Below are 17246 nucleotides of genomic sequence, written 5' to 3' on the forward strand. Positions count from 1 at the left end.
TCAAGTAACTGATGCAAACAGTAAAATTAGATTTAAAAAATATCAAAAACACCTTCTGGAACAGCAGGGACTGTGAAGCAACACACACAGACACACACACCACACACACACAATAACATGCGCACTATACACACACATACACATGGATTTAGTACTGTAGATATGTGGTAGTGGTGGAGTAGGGACCTGAGGGCACACAGTGTGTTGTGAATAGGATTGCAAAGGGTCGGAATAGTTTCGTTCATCAAAACAGTTAGCTTTATAACACAACCTTTTTTTGTGGGATACACTTAAGGAGATTCTAGGTCTTGTGGCATATTATGGTTAAACTATCCCCAATTCAATGAAATTGCAACCCTCTGCATGCACAGTGCATTCTTCCATCACATGTGCAGCTGATTCTCAAGATCTTGCTCACTAATGAGATGCTATTGAGCCCACACTACTACACTGTCTGAGACAAGGACTACATGCTTTCTGGTAAGTTTTGATTACAATACTGGGTGGGGTGAATATATTTTATATGACTTACATAATGTTTTTGTTAACTAGTAAATAGAAGCATGTTTAAATCTAACTTGTTAACAATTTCTGCTAGTTAGTTTTTGCTACCATGTGGGTTTTATTTTGCTTGAGCCTGCTAACTGAGGAGTGTTAATTCACCTGTTTCCATACATGTTTCATTTTAAAACATGTAACTTACAGAGGAGTTGTTTAATCTAACTGCTTAGCTATTTATCTGTACATGGAATTATATTTATTGTTTTTGTTTACTAATTTCTTTCCCAAATCTTTACAGGAAAAGGCCACGGGCACTGTCTGTGTGGAGACATTCCACTGCAGCTAATGTAGAAGGAAACGCTGTGTACATTTTGCTAATACTGTGCCAAATCATATGTGAAGAATGCAACAAAGATGCAGAATCATCTGGCCAAGTGCATAAAGTTCCCTCAGCGCTCACAACAAGCAACCTCTGACAAAAGACCCTCTACTTCTATTCGAAGTGGAAAATTATGAATCAGACACCTTATCGATAGCAACAGCTCATGGTCCTCCTGGAATCAGAAGTTTTTTTTTGACTCAATGGAGGAACTCAGTCAGAGAAATGCTGATGAATGTATTGCTCGAGCTGTGTATTGGTGCTCTGTGAGCACCTCTGATGCTCACAGGCAATGTGTATTGGAAGAGATTTCTGAATGTTCTTCGCCCAGCATACACCCAGCCAACCAGACATGCTTTATCTATACGATGTGGAGTTCAGAGTTCAAGTGAAGGTCAAGCAAATCATAATGAAAGCAGACTGTATTGCAATCATCTCTGATGGCTGGTCAATTGTTTGAAGGCAAGGAATAATTAACTACATCATCTCCACCACTCAACCAGGATTCTACAAGAGCACAGACACAAGGGACACACCGGTCTTTACCTTACAGATGAGCTGAAAGCAGTCCTCAATGACCTTGGACCACAGAAGGTATTTGCACTGGTGACAGACAATGCTGTGAACATGAAGACTGCTTGGTCTAAAGAGGAGGAGTCCTACCCTCACATCTCACCCATTGGCTGTGCTGCTCATGCATTGAATCTGCTCTTCAAGGACATCATGACACTGAAAACAATGGATACACTCTACAAGAGAGCCAAGGAAATGGTTTGGTATGTGAAGGGTCATCAAGTTATAGCAGCAATCTACCTCACCAAGCAAAGTGAGAAGAATAAGAGCACCACATTGGAGCTGCCCAGCAACACCTGTTGTGGTGGTGTTGATATCATGTTTGACAGTCTCCTGGAGGGGAAGGAGTCTCTCCAAGAAATGGCCATATCACAGTCTGCCGATATGGACAGCACCATCAAGAGGATCCTCCTGGATGATGTATTTTGGGAGAGAGTGGTAAGTAGCCTGAAACCTATAGCAGTAGCCATTGTACGGATTGTGGGAGACAATGCCACCCTGTCTGATGTTCAGACTCTGCTTGCAGATGTAAGAGAAGAAATCCGTACTGCCCTGCCCACTTCACTGTTGCTCAAAGCAGAGGAAACTGCAGTTCTGAAATACATCAAAAAGCGTGAAGACTTCTGCCTGAAGCCCATACACACTGCAGCGTACATGTTGGACCCTAACTATGCTGGCAAGAGCATCCTGTCTGGTGCAGAGATTAACAAGGCCTATGGTGTCATCACTACCGTGTCTCGCCACCTTGGCCTGGATGAGGGCAAGGTTCTTGGCAGTCTGGCGAAGTACACTTCCAAGCAAGGGCTTTGGGATGGAGAAGCAATACGGCAGTCGTGCCGACATATCTCATCAGCCACCTGGTGGACGGGACATTGTGGCTCTGAGGCTCTTTCCCCTGTTGCCTCCATCATTCTCCAAATCCCACCAACATCAGCAGCCTTAGAGCGCAACTGGTCCTTGTTTGGGAACACACACACCAAAGCACGCAACAGGCTGACCAATACAAGGGTTGAAAAATTGGTGGCCAACCAGGGCAAATTTGAGCCTTTTTGAGCCTGATGACGAGCCATCCTCAATAAGGTTGGAAAGTGACAGTGAAGATGAGGCCTCAATCTGATGTTCAAGAGGTGGACATTGAGAAGGTCCAGGGAGAAGACATGGAATCCTGAGAGGAAGACAACCAAAGCTTTAGTTTCTAGACTATCATTTTACAGATTTAAGTTGAAAACATTTTCAGAAGATGCGATGGATCATTGGGGATCATTCAATATCCCTTTTCTTTTGTTGTTCAGTGAAATCATCCCATGTGAAGAGTCAACTCATTTTATTAAAGTTTAATTCGTAACTAAATTATTTGTATTGGAAGAATTTAATCATTTGCAATTGTCTACTTATGATAAGGTAAAAGGTTTGTTTGTCTCCATATGATATGGTAAATATATCCAATGCAAAAAAAATCTACATTTTAAGTGGTATTAATATTAATTTGCAAATATTCCTGTTAATTCTCATGGAATATTTCCACCTCCTGGAATATTCTCGAAGATGTGCAACCCTTTGTTGTGAAATCTGTGAATGTAATGTTTTTAAAATTGTATAAACAACCTTAATTTTGCTGACTCAGGAAGCTCCGTCGTTGGCAGAAGCTAATGGGGATGCATAATAAATAAATAATAATATACATACATAATAAATACAAAACTTAACTCTCAACCTGCCCCACTGCAGCCCTGTCGATGAGAATGGGGGCTGTGCTCAGTCCTCCTTTTCCTGTAGTCCACAATCAACTCTGTTGTCTTGATCACATTGAGGGAGAGGTTGTCCTGCCACCACATGGCTAGGCCTCTAACCTCCTCCCTCCAGGCTGTCTCATCGTTGTCGGTGATCAGGCCTACCACTGTTGTCACTGGCAAACTTAATGATGGTGTTGGAGTCGTGCCTGGCCATGCAGTCATGAGTGAACAGGGAGTACAGGAGGGGACTTAGCACGCACCCCTGAGGGGCCCCCGTGTTGAGGATCAGACCTGGGGGCGGCCTGTCAGGAAGTCCAGGATCCAGTTGCAGAGGTAGGTGTTTATTCCCAGGGTCCTTAGCTTAGTGGTGAGCTTTGAGGGCACTATGGTGTTGAACGCTGAGCTGTAATCATTAAATAGCATTCTCACACAGGTGTTCCTTTTGTCCAGGTGGGGAAGGGCAGTATGGAGTGCAATAGAGATTGCATCATCTGTGGATATGTTGGGGCGGTATGCAAATTAGAGTGGGTCTAGGGTTTCTGGGATAATGGTGAGCTATGACCAGCCTTTCAAAGCACTTCATGGCTACAGATGTGAGTGCTACTGAGCGGTAGTCATTTAGGCAGGTTACCTCCCTGTGCCCAAGAACACTATGGTGGTCTGCTTGAAGCATGTTGGTCTTAGACTCACAGAGAGGTTGAAAATGTCAGTGAAGACACTTGCCAGTTGGTCAGCGCATGCTCTGAGAACACATCCTGATAATCCATCTGGCCCTGCGGCCTTGTGTATGTTGACCTGTTTAAAGGTCTTACTCACATCGGCTGCGGAGAGTGTGATCACACAGTCGTCTGGAACAGCTGATGCTCTCATGCATGTTTCAGTGTTACTTTACCTCGGCGAGCATAGAAGTAATTTAGCTCGTCTGGTAGGCTTGTGTCACTGCAGCTCGTGGCTGTGCTTTCCTTTGTAGTCTGTAATAGTTTGCAAGTCCTGCCACATCCGACGAGCGTCGGTGCCAGTGCAGTACGATTCAATCTTAGTCCTGTATTGACACTCTGCCTGTTTGATGGTTCGTCGGAGGGCATAGCGGGATTTCTTATAAGCTTCCGGGTTAGTCATGCCCTTGAAAGCGGCAGCTCTACCCATTAACTCAGTGCAGATGTTGCCTGTAATCCATGGCTTCTGGTTGGGGTATGTACGTACAGTCACTGTGGGGAAGACTTCATCGATGCACTTATTGATGAAGCCGGTGACTGATGTGGTGTACTCCTCAATGCCATCGGAAGAATCCACAAAATATTCCAGTTTGATAGCAAAACAGTCCTGTAGTTTAGCGGCCTGCTTCATCTCACCACTTTTTTTAGAGACCGAATCTCTGGTGTTTCCTGCTTTCATTTTGCTTGGAAGCAGGAATCGGGAGGATAGAATTATGGTCAGATTTGCCAAATGGATGGCAAGGGAGAGGTTTGTACACGTCTGTGTGTGGAGTAAATGTGGTCTAGAGATTTGTTTTTTTCCGTCTGGTTGCACAATTAACCTGTTGGTAGAAATGAGGTCAAATGGATTTAAGTTTCCCTGCATTAAAGTCCCCGGCCACTAGGAGCGCCGCGTTTTGGATGAGCATTTTCTGGTTTGCTGATGGCCGTATACAGCTCATTGAGTGCGGTCCTAGTGCCAGCATCGGTTTGTGGTGATAAATAGACAGCTATGAAGAATATAGATAAACTCTCTTGGTAAATGGTCTACAGCTTATCATGAGATACTCTACCTCAGGTGAGCAAAACTGAGACTTCCTTAAACTTTGTGCACCAGCTGTTTACAAATATACAAAGACCTCAACCCCTTGTCTTACCAGGCCGCTGTTCTATCCAAACAAAAAAGCATAAAACCCGCCAGCTGTATCTTATTTGTGTTGTCGTTCAGCCACGACTCGGTGTAAAAGTAAGATATTAAAGTTTTTAATGTCCCGTTGGAAGGATATACGTGCTCATAGTTTGTTTTTATTTTTTTATTACATTGGCTAATAGTACTGATGGTAGAGGCAGATGACCCACTCGCCGTCTGATGCTTACAAGGCCCCCAGACCGATATCGGTCTCTTTATCCTTTGAATGACGGGGATGTGGGCCTTGTCGGGTGAAGTAAATCCTTTGCATCTGACTCGTCAAAGAAAACAACATTTTCCTCCGACACATCGGTGCAGCTGGCTTCCGGGTTAAGCAGGCGGGTTTTAAGAAGCACGGTTTGGCGGGTCATGTTTCGGAGGACGCATGACTCGACCTCCGCCTCCCGAGTTCGTTGGGTTGCAGCGACAAAAACAAGATCGTAATTGGTGAGAAATTGATTAATTAATAATATCGGTATAAGCTTTGTTTTACTATTGACAGTTACAGCTGATTTCAGGATTGTATATCGATCCGCTCTCAAATATTTGTATTCGTTTCAGTCTCTGAATTGAACTTTCCGCTGTCAGAAACTGATATTAGGACAGAAACTACAATCTGTCTCCTGAATGAACCAAGTGCGCATGTACACCCGTCTATATCCAGTCCCCAAGCTCCTCGTTTTCCCTGGCGAAACTAGCTGAACTATGCTAGTTTACATCCTCATTGTCAAACTTCATAAATACTGCACCCTCAACTTCAACTCCTTTGGCGAGTTATACTATCATGTAAACTAAGACATTTTGCTGGAAATAAACGTACAATTATTTATTGTTTTGTTGAATAGTCGTGTCGTAAGACAACGGTGGCGAAGGATATCATCTACTGAACGCGGATCCAGTGTCAGTTTTGAGATCATTTTGGCGTAGGGTTCGCCCGATATTTCTGACTGGTCTGTAACGACGGGCAGCTTCTCCCCACTTGGCTCAATGGGATATGTAGTGATTTTTACCAACATAACCAGATATGTACACCGTCTTGTACCCTTTAACCTTCAAAAAAAATAACGTCATATTTGTTTATTTAAAAAAAAAAAAAAATCTGACTTTATTAGTATAATGAGTAACCCAGGAATGTCACAAGTTAATTGTCACGAGAAAATGGGAACTCTACAGGAGTGCCAATGGCTACAATGAATCACTCATTTACTTCCGGTACGACGGGTCCACTCCACGGCGCTCCTGAATAACATGGAACCACAGCACTCGTATCCACGTCTGTAACTTCAGGAATACAAGCTCTGTCACCTTGGAGTGACTTAGTGTCTGACTAGTATGAATACGAAGTGATGACTTCTTTATGGACCTTTTTATTACGATGATGTTAGGCAAAGGTAGAATTCTGTTTCTAACTGTATAGTGCCTCGATTCGATGAGGATGTGAGCCTGATGGTAGAAACTATTGGAAAGTGGTGTAGTGCAGTGTCCTGATGACACTAAGCATTAAGGGATGACTGCTAATGTCCCTTAATGCTGACTAATGAACCCTCACCTGTCCCTTAACGCTGACTACTAATGAACCCTCACCTGTCTCTTAAAGCTGACCACTAATGAACCCTCACCTGTCCCTTAACGCTGACCACTAATGAACCCTCACCTGTCTCTTAACGCTGACCACTAATGAACCCTCACCTGTCTCTTAACGCTGACCACTAATGAACCCTCACCTGTCTCTTAACGCTGACCACTAATGAACCCTCACCTGTCTCTTAACGCTGACTACTAATGAACCCTCACCTGCCTCTTAACGCTGACCACTAATGAACCCTCACCTGTCCCTTAACGCTGACCACTAATGAACCCTCACCTGTCTCTTAACGCTGACCACTAATGAACCCTCACCTGTCCCTTAACGCTGACCACTAATGAACCCTCACCTGTCCCTTAACGCTGACCACTAATGAACCCTCACCTGTCTCTTAACGTTGACCACTAATGAACCTGCCCCTGATGACATGCCTTTGTGTTGCAGTTCGTATGATGTGGCTGTGGTGGGTGGAGGCATCGGGCCTGGCCTCAGCCAGAGAGCTCATCCTCAGACACCCCACGCTTAGCTTCATTCTGCTGGAGAAGGAGAAGGACCTGGGTACGTGGTGGGCAGGGAGGGAGGAGGTCACTAACTTGACGTTCATGTTAACCCGGGGTGCATTCATTAGTCGGACACCGTTGCAAAAAAAAAACATTTTTTTGCACTGTTCCACCGGAAAACATTTTCTAAACCGTTTTTTTGTGCCACTCTGTCCTGGTCTTAGCCGTCAGCCAATCACGTTTCTTATGTTATCACCACAGTTCTTCTTTGTGCTTCTTTTACCCTACAACCTTATTGGGGAATTAACGCTGTTCCGTGTCCCATCCTCAGCCATCCACCAAAGCGGCCACAACAGTGGTGTGATCCACAGTGGGATTTACTACACCCCGGGTCTCTGAAGGCCCGTCTCTGTGGCAAAGGGGCCGCTATGGCCTACGAATACCTGGACAAGAAAGGACTCCCCTATAAGCGGTGTGGAAAGGTGAGTTCTCTCAAATGCGTCTAATGAACATCGGGTTTGGCCTTAGGGCTGTAGATGTTGTTGTTGTTGTTGTTTACAGTGGTTTAGTAAATATTGACGAGGAGACGCATCGCTCGGATGTGGACCTCAGGAGTATTTTGTTTCCTAAAGCTCCTATATTATATCCTATATGGTCGTTGTAGCTGGATTTGGTACGATCTTCTATCCAGGTCCTCCCCCCTCGCGCAAACGGAGGATTCTAACCTCGAGGTTGAGTAGTGGTCAAAAGGTTATACTAAGGTTAAATAAATAAAAACGTTGTAGTATTTGCTAGTGTCGTTTCACAGTTCGTGCATGACACGTTTCACCATAACCGGTATACCATTTACAGTATATCAGGGGGTGTGTCAATGCTAATCAGATCATTGGGGGGGGGGGTGTTGATGGCGCTCGGGGTGCGATTTTGTATTTATGGTCTAATTTCATTGTGTTTACCTGCAGCAACTGGCTTACGGGGTCGTGGCTTCTTGCTTAGCGGTTAGAGCGTTGGGCCAGGGTCGTGGCTTCTTGACTAGCGGTTAGAGCGTTGGGCCAGGGTCGTGGCTTCTTGACTAGCGGTTAGAGCGTTGGGCCAGGGTCGTGGCTTCTTGACTAGCGGTTAGAGCGTTGGGCCAGGGTCGTGGCTTCTTGCCTGGCGGTTAGAGCGTTGGGCCAGGGTCGTGGCTTCTTGACTAGCGGTTAGAGCGTTGGGCCAGGGTCGTGGCTTCTTGACTGGCGGTTAGAGCGTTGGGCCAGGGTCGTGGCTTCTTGACTGGCGGTTAGAGCGTTGGGCCAGGGTCGTGGCTTCTTGACTAGCGGTTAGAGCGTTGGGCCAGGGTCGTGGCTTCTTGACTGGCGGTTAGAGCGTTGGGCCAGGGTCGTGGCTTCTTGCTTGGTGGTTAGAGCGTTCGGCTAGGGTCGTGGCTTCTTGCCTAGCGGTTAGAGCATTGGGCCAGAAACCGAAAGGTCGCTGGTTTGAACACCCAGAGACGACAAAATGAAAAGAAATCTGTCTGTGCCCTTGAGTAAAGCACTTCAGCCTAATTTGCTCCAGAGGTCGCTGTAATACTATGCCTGACCCTGTAAAACAACACATTTCACTGCATCTATCCGGTGTATGTGACAATGGAAAACATTTAGTTTTACTTATAGAACTGTGTAGTACGGGTCTCTTCCTGTGTAGTACGGGTCTCTTCCTGTGTAGTACGGGTCTCTTCCTGTGTAGTACGGGTCTCTTCCTGTGTAGTACGGGTCTCTTCCTGTGTAGTACGGTCTCTTCCTGTGTAGTACGGTCTCTTCCTGTGTAGTACGGTGGCTTCCTGTGTAGTACGGTGGCTTCCTGTGTAGTACCGGTGGCTTCCTGTGTAGTACCGGTGGCTTCCTGTGTAGTACCGGTGGCTTCCTGTGTAGTACCGGTGGCTTCCTGTGTAGTACCGGTGGCTTCCTGTGTATTCATTCCGACTCCTTTGTGGTGTTTTCTGTTGTTCTTTGAAAAATAAATGAAAAAGTTGATCACACAACTATGTGCTGGTCATGTCTACGTCTTGGCCTATGTGTGGCAGCTGATCGTCGCTGTGGAGCGAGAGGATTCCCAGGCTCAATACGCTGTGGCGAGGACAGAAGAACAGCGTGCGTGACCTCACCATGATAGACGCCAAGGGGATCCGAGAGAGAGAGCCCTACTGCAGGGTGAGTGAGAGAGCCCTACTGCAGGGTGAGTGAGAGAGCCCTACTGCAGGGTGAGTGAGAGGGCCCTACTGCAGGGTGAGTGAGAGAGCCCTACTGCAGGGTGAGTGAGAGAGCCCTACTGCAGGGTGAGGTGAGAGCCCTACTGCAGGGTGTAGTAGAGAGCCCTACTGCAGGGTGAGTGAGAGAGCCCTACTGCAGGGTGAGTGAGAGAGCCCTACTGCAGGGTGAGTGAGAGAGCCCTACTGCAGGGTGAGTGAGAGAGCCCTACTGCAGGGTGAGTGAGAGAGCCCTACTGCAGGGTGAGTGAGAGAGCCCTACTGCAGGGTGAGTGAGAGAGCCCTACTGCAGGGTGAGTGAGAGAGCCCTACTGCAGGGTGAGTGAGAGAGCCCTACTGCAGGGTGAGTGAGAGAGCCCTACTGCAGGGTGAGTGAGAGAGCCCTACTGCAGGGTGAAAGTGAGAGAGCCCCCACTGCAGGGTGAGTGAGAGAGAGCCCCACTGCAGGGTGAGTGAGAGAGCCCCCCACTGCAGGGTGAGTGAGAGAGCCCCCCCACTGCAGGGTGAGTGAGAGAGCCCCCCCCACTGCAGGGTGAGTGAGAGAGCCCCCCCACTGCAGGGTGAGTGAGAGAGCCCCCCCACTGCAGGGTGAGTGAGAGAGCCCCCCCACTGCAGGGTGAGTGAGAGAGCCCCCCCCCACTGCAGGGTGAGTGAGAGAGAGCCCCCCCACTGCAGGGTGAGTGAGAGAGCCCCCACTGCAGGGTGAGTGAGAGAGCCCCCACTGCAGGGTGAGTGAGAGAGCCCCCCACTGCAGGGTGAGTGAGAGCCCCCACTGCAGGGTGAGTGAGAGAGCCCCCCCACTGCAGGGTGAGTGAGAGAGCCCCCCCCACTGCAGGGTGAGTGAGAGAGCCCCCCACTGCAGGGTGAGTGAGAGAGCCCCCCCCCACTGCAGGGTGAGTGAGAGAGAGCCCCCCCCACTGCAGGGTGAGTGAGAGAGCCCCCACTGCAGGGTGAGTGAGAGAGCCCCCACTGCAGGGTGAGTGAGAGAGCCCCCCACTGCAGGGTGAGTGAGAGAGCCCCCCACTGCAGGGTGAGTGAGAGAGCCCCACTGCAGGGTGAGTGAGAGAGCCCCCACTGCAGGGTGAGTGAGAGAGCCCCCCACTGCAGGGTGAGTGAGAGAGCCCCCACTGCAGGGGTGAGTGAGAGAGCCCCCCACTGCAGGGTGAGTGAGAGAGCCCCCCCACTGCAGGGTGAGTGAGAGAGCCCCCCCACTGCAGGGTGAGTGAGAGAGTGCGGAGCCCCCCCACTGCAGGGTGAGTGAGAGAGCCCCCACTGCAGGGTGAGTGAGAGAGCCCCCCCACTGCAGGGTGAGTGAGAGAGCCCCCCACTGCAGGGTGAGTGAGAGAGCCCCCCCACTGCAGGGTGAGTGAGAGAGCCCCCCACTGCAGGGTGAGTGAGCCCCCCCCCCCCCACTGCAGGGTGAGTGAGAGAGCCCCCCCCCACTGCAGGGTGAGTGAGAGAGCCCCCCCCACTGCAGGGTGAGTGAGGGAGCCCCCCCCCCAACTGCAGGGTGAGTGAGGGAGAAGGGGGGAGAGTGAACGAGACGGTATTGAACTCTCTTTACTAAGGTGCTTCATAGTGAAAGTCCTGGATTGAGTCTGAAATTACACCCTATTGCCTATACAGAGCACTACTTATGGCCTGGTTTATTCCCCGGTGAAAAATAGTGCTCTTTTTATAGGGAACAGGGTGCCATTTGGAACACAGCCCCAGTGTAAACGGCTTTATGGTTAAACTCTTCCGTTCAGGGTCTGATGGCCCTCGACTCTCCTTACACTGGCATCGTGGACTGGAGGCTGGTGTCACTGGCATATGGCAAGGACTTCCAGGAGGCAGGAGGGACCGTGGTTACTGAATATGAGGCTAGTGACATGGCCATGGTGAAGGAAAGCCCTGCTGGTAACATTGACGGTATTTGTTCCATACTTTCCTCACCTCAGAACACTCATAGATTTGATGAAAAGGTGGGATTGCACTTGTGAATGTATTTTTTTTATTCAAAACATTTCAGGAATGAAATATCCCATCGCTATCAGAGATTCAAAGGTAGGTGTGTGTGTGTGTGTGTGTGTGTGTGTGTGTGTGTTAAATTAGTAAAATGCATTTTACTATCAGAATGTTTTTGTTTTTAAGCTGTAACTAACGTGTGTGTGGTGTGTGTGTGTGTGTGTGTGTGTGTGTGTGTGTGGTCTCCTCAGGGTAAGGAGGTAAGGTGTCGGTATGTGCTGACCTGTGGTGGTCTGTACTCTGACCGCCTCGCTCAGATCTCTGGCTGCAGTCCAGACCCTCGCATTGTCCCCTTCAGAGGAGATTACCTGGTCCTGAAGCCTGAGAAACACTACCTGGTCCGGGGCAACATCTACCCCGTAAGTCCTCTAGAACACTGTCTACCCCGTAAGTCCTCTAGAACACTGTCTACCCCGTAAGTCCTCTAGAACACTGTCTACCCCGTAAGTCCTCTAGAACACTGTCTACCCCGTAAGTCCTCTAGAACACTGTCTACCCCGTAAGTCCTCTAGAACACTGTCTACCCCGTAAGTCCTCTAGAACACTGTCTACCCCGTAAGTCCTCTAGAACACTGTCTACCCCGTAAGTCCTCTAGAACACTGTCTACCCCGTAAGTCCTCTAGAACACCGTCTACCCTCTAGAACACCGTATGTCCTCTAGAACACCGTCTACCCCCGTAAGTCCTCTAGAACACCGTCTACCCCGTAAGTCCTCTAGAACACCGTCTACCCCCGTATGTCCTCTAGAACACCGTCTACCCCCGTATGTCCTCTAGAACACCGTCTACCCCCGTATGTCCTCTAGAACACCGTCTACCCCCGTATGTCCTCTAGAACACCGTCTACCCCCGTATGTCCTCTAGAACACCGTCTATGTCCCCACCGTATATGTCCTCTAGAACACCGTCTACCCCCGTATGTCCTCTAGAACACCGTCTACCCCCGTATGTCCTCTAGAACACCGTCTACCCCCGTATGTCCTCTAGAACACCGTCTACCCCCGTAAGTCCTCTAGAACACCGTCTACCCCCGTAAGTCCTCTAGAACACCGTCTACCCCGTATGTCCTCTAGAACACCGTCTACCCCCGTATGTCCTCTAGAACACCGTCTACCCCCGTATGTCCTCTAGAACACCGTCTACCCCCGTATGTCCTCTAGAACACCGTCTACCCCCGTATGTCCTCTAGAACACCGTCTACCCCGTCTACCCCCGTATGTCCTCTAGAACACCGTCTACCCCGTATGTCCTCTAGAACACCGTCCTACCCCCGTATGTCCTCTAGAACACCGTCTACCCCCGTATGTCCTCTAGAACACCGTCTACCCCCCTCTAGTATGTCCTCTAGAACACCGTCTACCCCCGTATGTCCTCTAGAATACCGTCTACCCCCGTATGTCTAGAACACCGTCTACCCCCGTATGTCCTCTAGAACACCGTCTACCCCGTATGTCCTCTAGAACACCCTACCCCGTCTACCCCCGTATGTCCTCTAGAACACCGTCTACCCCCGTATGTCCTCTAGAACACCGTCTACCCCCGTATGTCCTCCACCGTCTACCCCTGAATGTCCTCTAGAACACCGTCTACCCCCGTATGTCCTCTAGAACACCGTCTACCCCCGTATGTCCTCTAGAACACCGTCTACCCCCGTATGTCCTCTAGAACACCGTCTACCCCCGTATGTCCTCTAGAACACCGTCTACCCCGTATGTCCTCTAGAACACCGTCTACCCCCGTATGTCCTCTAGAACACCGTCTACCCCCCTCTAGAACACCGTCTACCCCATGTCCTGTCCTCTAGAACACCGTCTACCCCCGTATGTCCTCTAGAACACCGTCTACCCCCGTATGTCCTCTAGAACACCGTCTACCCCCGTATGTCCTCTAGAACACCGTCTACCCCCGTATGTCCTCTAGAACACCGTCTACCCCCGTATGTCCTCTAGAACACCGTCTACCCCCGTATGTCCTCTAGAACACCGTCTACCCCCGTATGTCCTCTAGAACACCGTCTACCCCCGTATGTCCTCTAGAACACCGTCTACCCCCCGTATGTCCTCTAGAACACCGTCTACCCCGTATGTCCTCTAGAACACCGTCTACCCCCGTATGTCCTCTAGAACACCGTCTACCCCGTATGTCCTCTAGAACACCGTCTACCCCCGTATGTCCTCTAGAACACCGTCTACCCCCGTATGTCCTCTAGAACACCGTCTACCCCGTATGTCCTCTAGAACACCGTCTACCCCCGTATGTCCTCTAGAACACCGTCTACCCCGTATGTCCTCTAGAACACCGTCTACCCCCGTATGTCCTCTAGAACACCGTCTACCCCCGTATGTCCTCTAGAACACCGTCTACCCCACCGTATGTCCTCTAGAACACCGTCTACCCCCGTATGTCCTCTAGAACACCGTCTACCCCCGTATGTCCTCTAGAACACCGTCTACCCCCCTCTAGAACACCGTCTAAGAACACCGTCTACCCCCGTATGTCCTCTAGAACACCGTCTACCCCCGTATGTCCTCTAGAACACCGTCTACCCCCGTATGTCCTCTAGAACACCGTCTACCCCCGTATGTCCTCTAGAACACCGTCTACCCCCGTATGTCTCTAGAACACCGTCTACCCCCGTATGTCCTCTAGAACACCGTCTACCCCGTATGTCCTCTAGAACACCGTCTACCCCGTATGTCCTCTAGAACACCGTCTACCCCCGTATGTCCTCTAGAACACCGTCTACCCCCGTATGTCCTCTAGAACACCGTCTACCCCCGTATGTCCTCTAGAACACCGTCTACCCCCGTATGTCCTCTATCTTCTCCTTGTATCTCAACCCTTTAGCCCCTAATGGCACTTAGATCTGAAAGGATTAGATAAGTTGATAGCATTGTCACAATTGTATAGCTACCTGGCCTGTCACACCTATACAAGATTTACATTTACATTCTAGTCATTTAGCAGACGCTCATATCCAGAGTCGACTTACAGCAGGGGGTACATGCATTTTTTCTTACTGGTCTACACAAGTGCCTTGGCTACAAGGGCTAAGGTTTGGGATTCAAGGAATGTCAGATGGTTAAGTGCTGTTAGAGAAATGCACTAATACAGAGAAGGATGTCTCGAGCTTCCTGGTTGTTGTACTGACGGACGGACGTCTCTAGCTTCCTGGCTGTTGTACTGACGGACGGACGTCTCTAGCTTCCTGGTTTGTTGTACTGACGGACGGATGTCTCTAGCTTCCTGGTTGTTGTACTGACGGACGGATGTCTCGAGCTTCCTGGTTGTTGTACTGACGGACGGATGTCTCGAGCTTCCTGGTTGTTGTACTGACGGACGGATGTCTCGAGCTTCCTGGTTGTTGTACTGACGGACGGATGTCTCTAGCTTCCTGGTTGTTGTACTGATGGACGGATGTCTCTAGCTTCCTGGTTGTTGTACTGACGGACGGATGTCTCGAGCTTCCTGGCTGTTGTACTGACGGACGGATGTCTCTAGCTTCCTGGATGTTGTACTGACGGACGGATGTCTCGAGCTTCCTGGCTGTTGTACTGACGGACGGATGTCTCTAGCTTCCTGGTTGTTGTACTGACGGACGGATGTCTCTTCCTGGTTGTTGTACTGACGGACGGATGTCTCTAGCTTCCTGGTTGTTGTACTGACGGGCGGATGTCTCTAGCTTCCTGGTTGTTGTACTGACGGACGGATGTCTCGAGCTTCCTGGTTGTTGTACTGACGGACGGATGTCTCTAGCTTCCTGGTTGTTGTACTGACGGACGGATGTCTCTAGCTTCCTGGATGTTGTACTGACGGACGGATTTCTCTAGCTTCCTGGTTGTTGTACTGACGGACGGATTTCTCTAGCTTCCTGGTTGTTGTACTGACGGGCGGATGTCTCTAGCTTCCTGGTTGTTGTACTGACGGGCGGATGTCTCTAGCTTCCTGGTTGTTGTACTGACGGACGGATGTCTCTAGCTTCCTGGTTGTTGTACTGACGGACGGATGTCTCTAGCTTCCTGGTTGTTGTACTGACGGACGGATGTCTCTAGCTTCCTGGTTGTTGTACTGACGGACGGATGTCTCTAGCTTCCTGGCTGTTGTACTGACGGACGGATGTCTCTAGGTTCCTGACCCTAGGTTCCCCTTCCTGGGGGTCCACTTCACCCCGCGGATGGACGGCAGTGTTTGGCTGGGTCCCAACGCCGTCCTGGCCTTTAAACGAGAGGGATACAAGCTGTACGACTTCGATGCCCGGGACTTTGGAGATGCACTTTCATTCAGGTATAGTACTTAGAAGTTAGGAAGCAATGTCATTTAGGTGTCACATTTGGAAGGTTGGTTAAATATCATCTCTTACTTATCGTTCCCCTCAACTTTTCAGTCTAGTAGAGAGCTTCCCCTTTTACGTGCCATTTAATTTCAGTCTAGTAGAGCTTCCCCTTTATATGCCATTTAATTACAATCTAGTAGAGAGCTTCCCCTTTACATTCCATTCCAGTCTAGTAGGGAGGTTCCCCTTTACATTCCATTCCAGTCTAGTAGGGAGGTTCCCCTTTACATTCCAGTCTAGTAGGGAGGTTCCCCTTTACATTCCATTCCAGTCTAGTAGGGAGGTTCCCCTTTACATTCCATTCCAGTCTAGTAGGGAGGTTCCCTTTACATTCCATTTGTCTAGTAGGGAGGTTCCCCTTTACATTCCATTTCAGTCTAGTAGAGGGTTCCCCTTTACATTCCATTTCAGTCTAGTAGAGAGTTCCCCTTTACATTCCATTTCAGTCTAGTAGAGAGGTTCCCCTTTACATTCCATTTGTCTAGTAGGGAGGTTCCCCTTTACATTCCATTTCAGTCTAGTAGAGAGGTTCCCCTTTACATTCCATTTGTCTAGTAGGGAGGTTCCCCTTTACATTCCAGTCCAGTAGGGAGGTTCCCCTTTACATTCCAGTCCAGTAGGGAGGGTCCCCTTTACATTCCAGTCCAGTCCAGTCTAGTAGGGAGGTTCCCCTTTACATTCCAGTCCAGTCCAGTAGGGAGGTTCCCCATGAGGGCTAAATCCAACTGGTATCCAAGTTAATTTAGATTTCCATGGAACCTCTGGACTTGTTTCCCTTGATAAATGACTCTGCTGGATGACCGAAGCAGACATGTATCTCTGCTGTTTCTCTCTCTCTCTCTCTGTATCTCTCTGTAAAATGTCTCTCTTTCTGTGTGTTCCAGAGGTCTGCAGAAACTGGTGATGAATAACCTAGTGTATGGTGTTGGAGAGATGTACAGAGGGGTGTTCATCGGGGCTCAGGTCAAGATCTTAAAGAAGTTCATCCCAGAGCTCTCTCTAAGCGACGTACTCAGGTACATCGGATTCTGAATGTTCATTCCAGAGCTCTCTCTAAGCGACGTACTCGGGTACATCGGATTCTGAATGTTCATTCCAGAGCTCTCTCTAGCGCGTACTCGGGTACATCGGATTCTGAATGTTCATTCCAGAGCTCTCTCTAAGCGACGTACTCGGGTACATCGGATTCTGAATGTTCATTCCAGAGCTCTCTCTAAGCGACGTACTCGGGTACATCGGATTCTGAATGTTCATTCCAGAGCTCTCTCTAAGCGACGTACTCGGGTACATCGGATTCTGAATGTTCATTCCAGAGCTCTCTCTAAGCGACGTACTCGGGTACATCGGATTCTGAATGTTCATCCCAGAGCTTTCTCTAAGCGACGTACTCTGGTACATCGGATTCTGAATGTTCATCCCAGAGCTCTCTCTAAGCGACGTACTCAGGTACATCGGATTCTGAATGTTCATTCCAGGGGCTGGGTGTAATGACGCATCTCAGTACCT

At 49.2% G+C, this 17246-nt stretch overlaps 1 pseudogene; it reads left to right on the forward strand.

The window, feature by feature from the left end:
• Positions 1–1433: 1433 nt before the first annotated feature.
• On the forward strand, positions 1434–16844 carry LOC135536421 (L-2-hydroxyglutarate dehydrogenase, mitochondrial-like; annotated as a pseudogene).
• Positions 16845–17246: the final 402 nt, after the last annotated feature.

The sequence above is a fragment of the Oncorhynchus masou genome, unplaced genomic scaffold (assembly GCF_036934945.1).
Source record: "Oncorhynchus masou masou isolate Uvic2021 unplaced genomic scaffold, UVic_Omas_1.1 unplaced_scaffold_6165, whole genome shotgun sequence".
Lineage (NCBI taxonomy): Eukaryota > Metazoa > Chordata > Actinopteri > Salmoniformes > Salmonidae > Oncorhynchus > Oncorhynchus masou.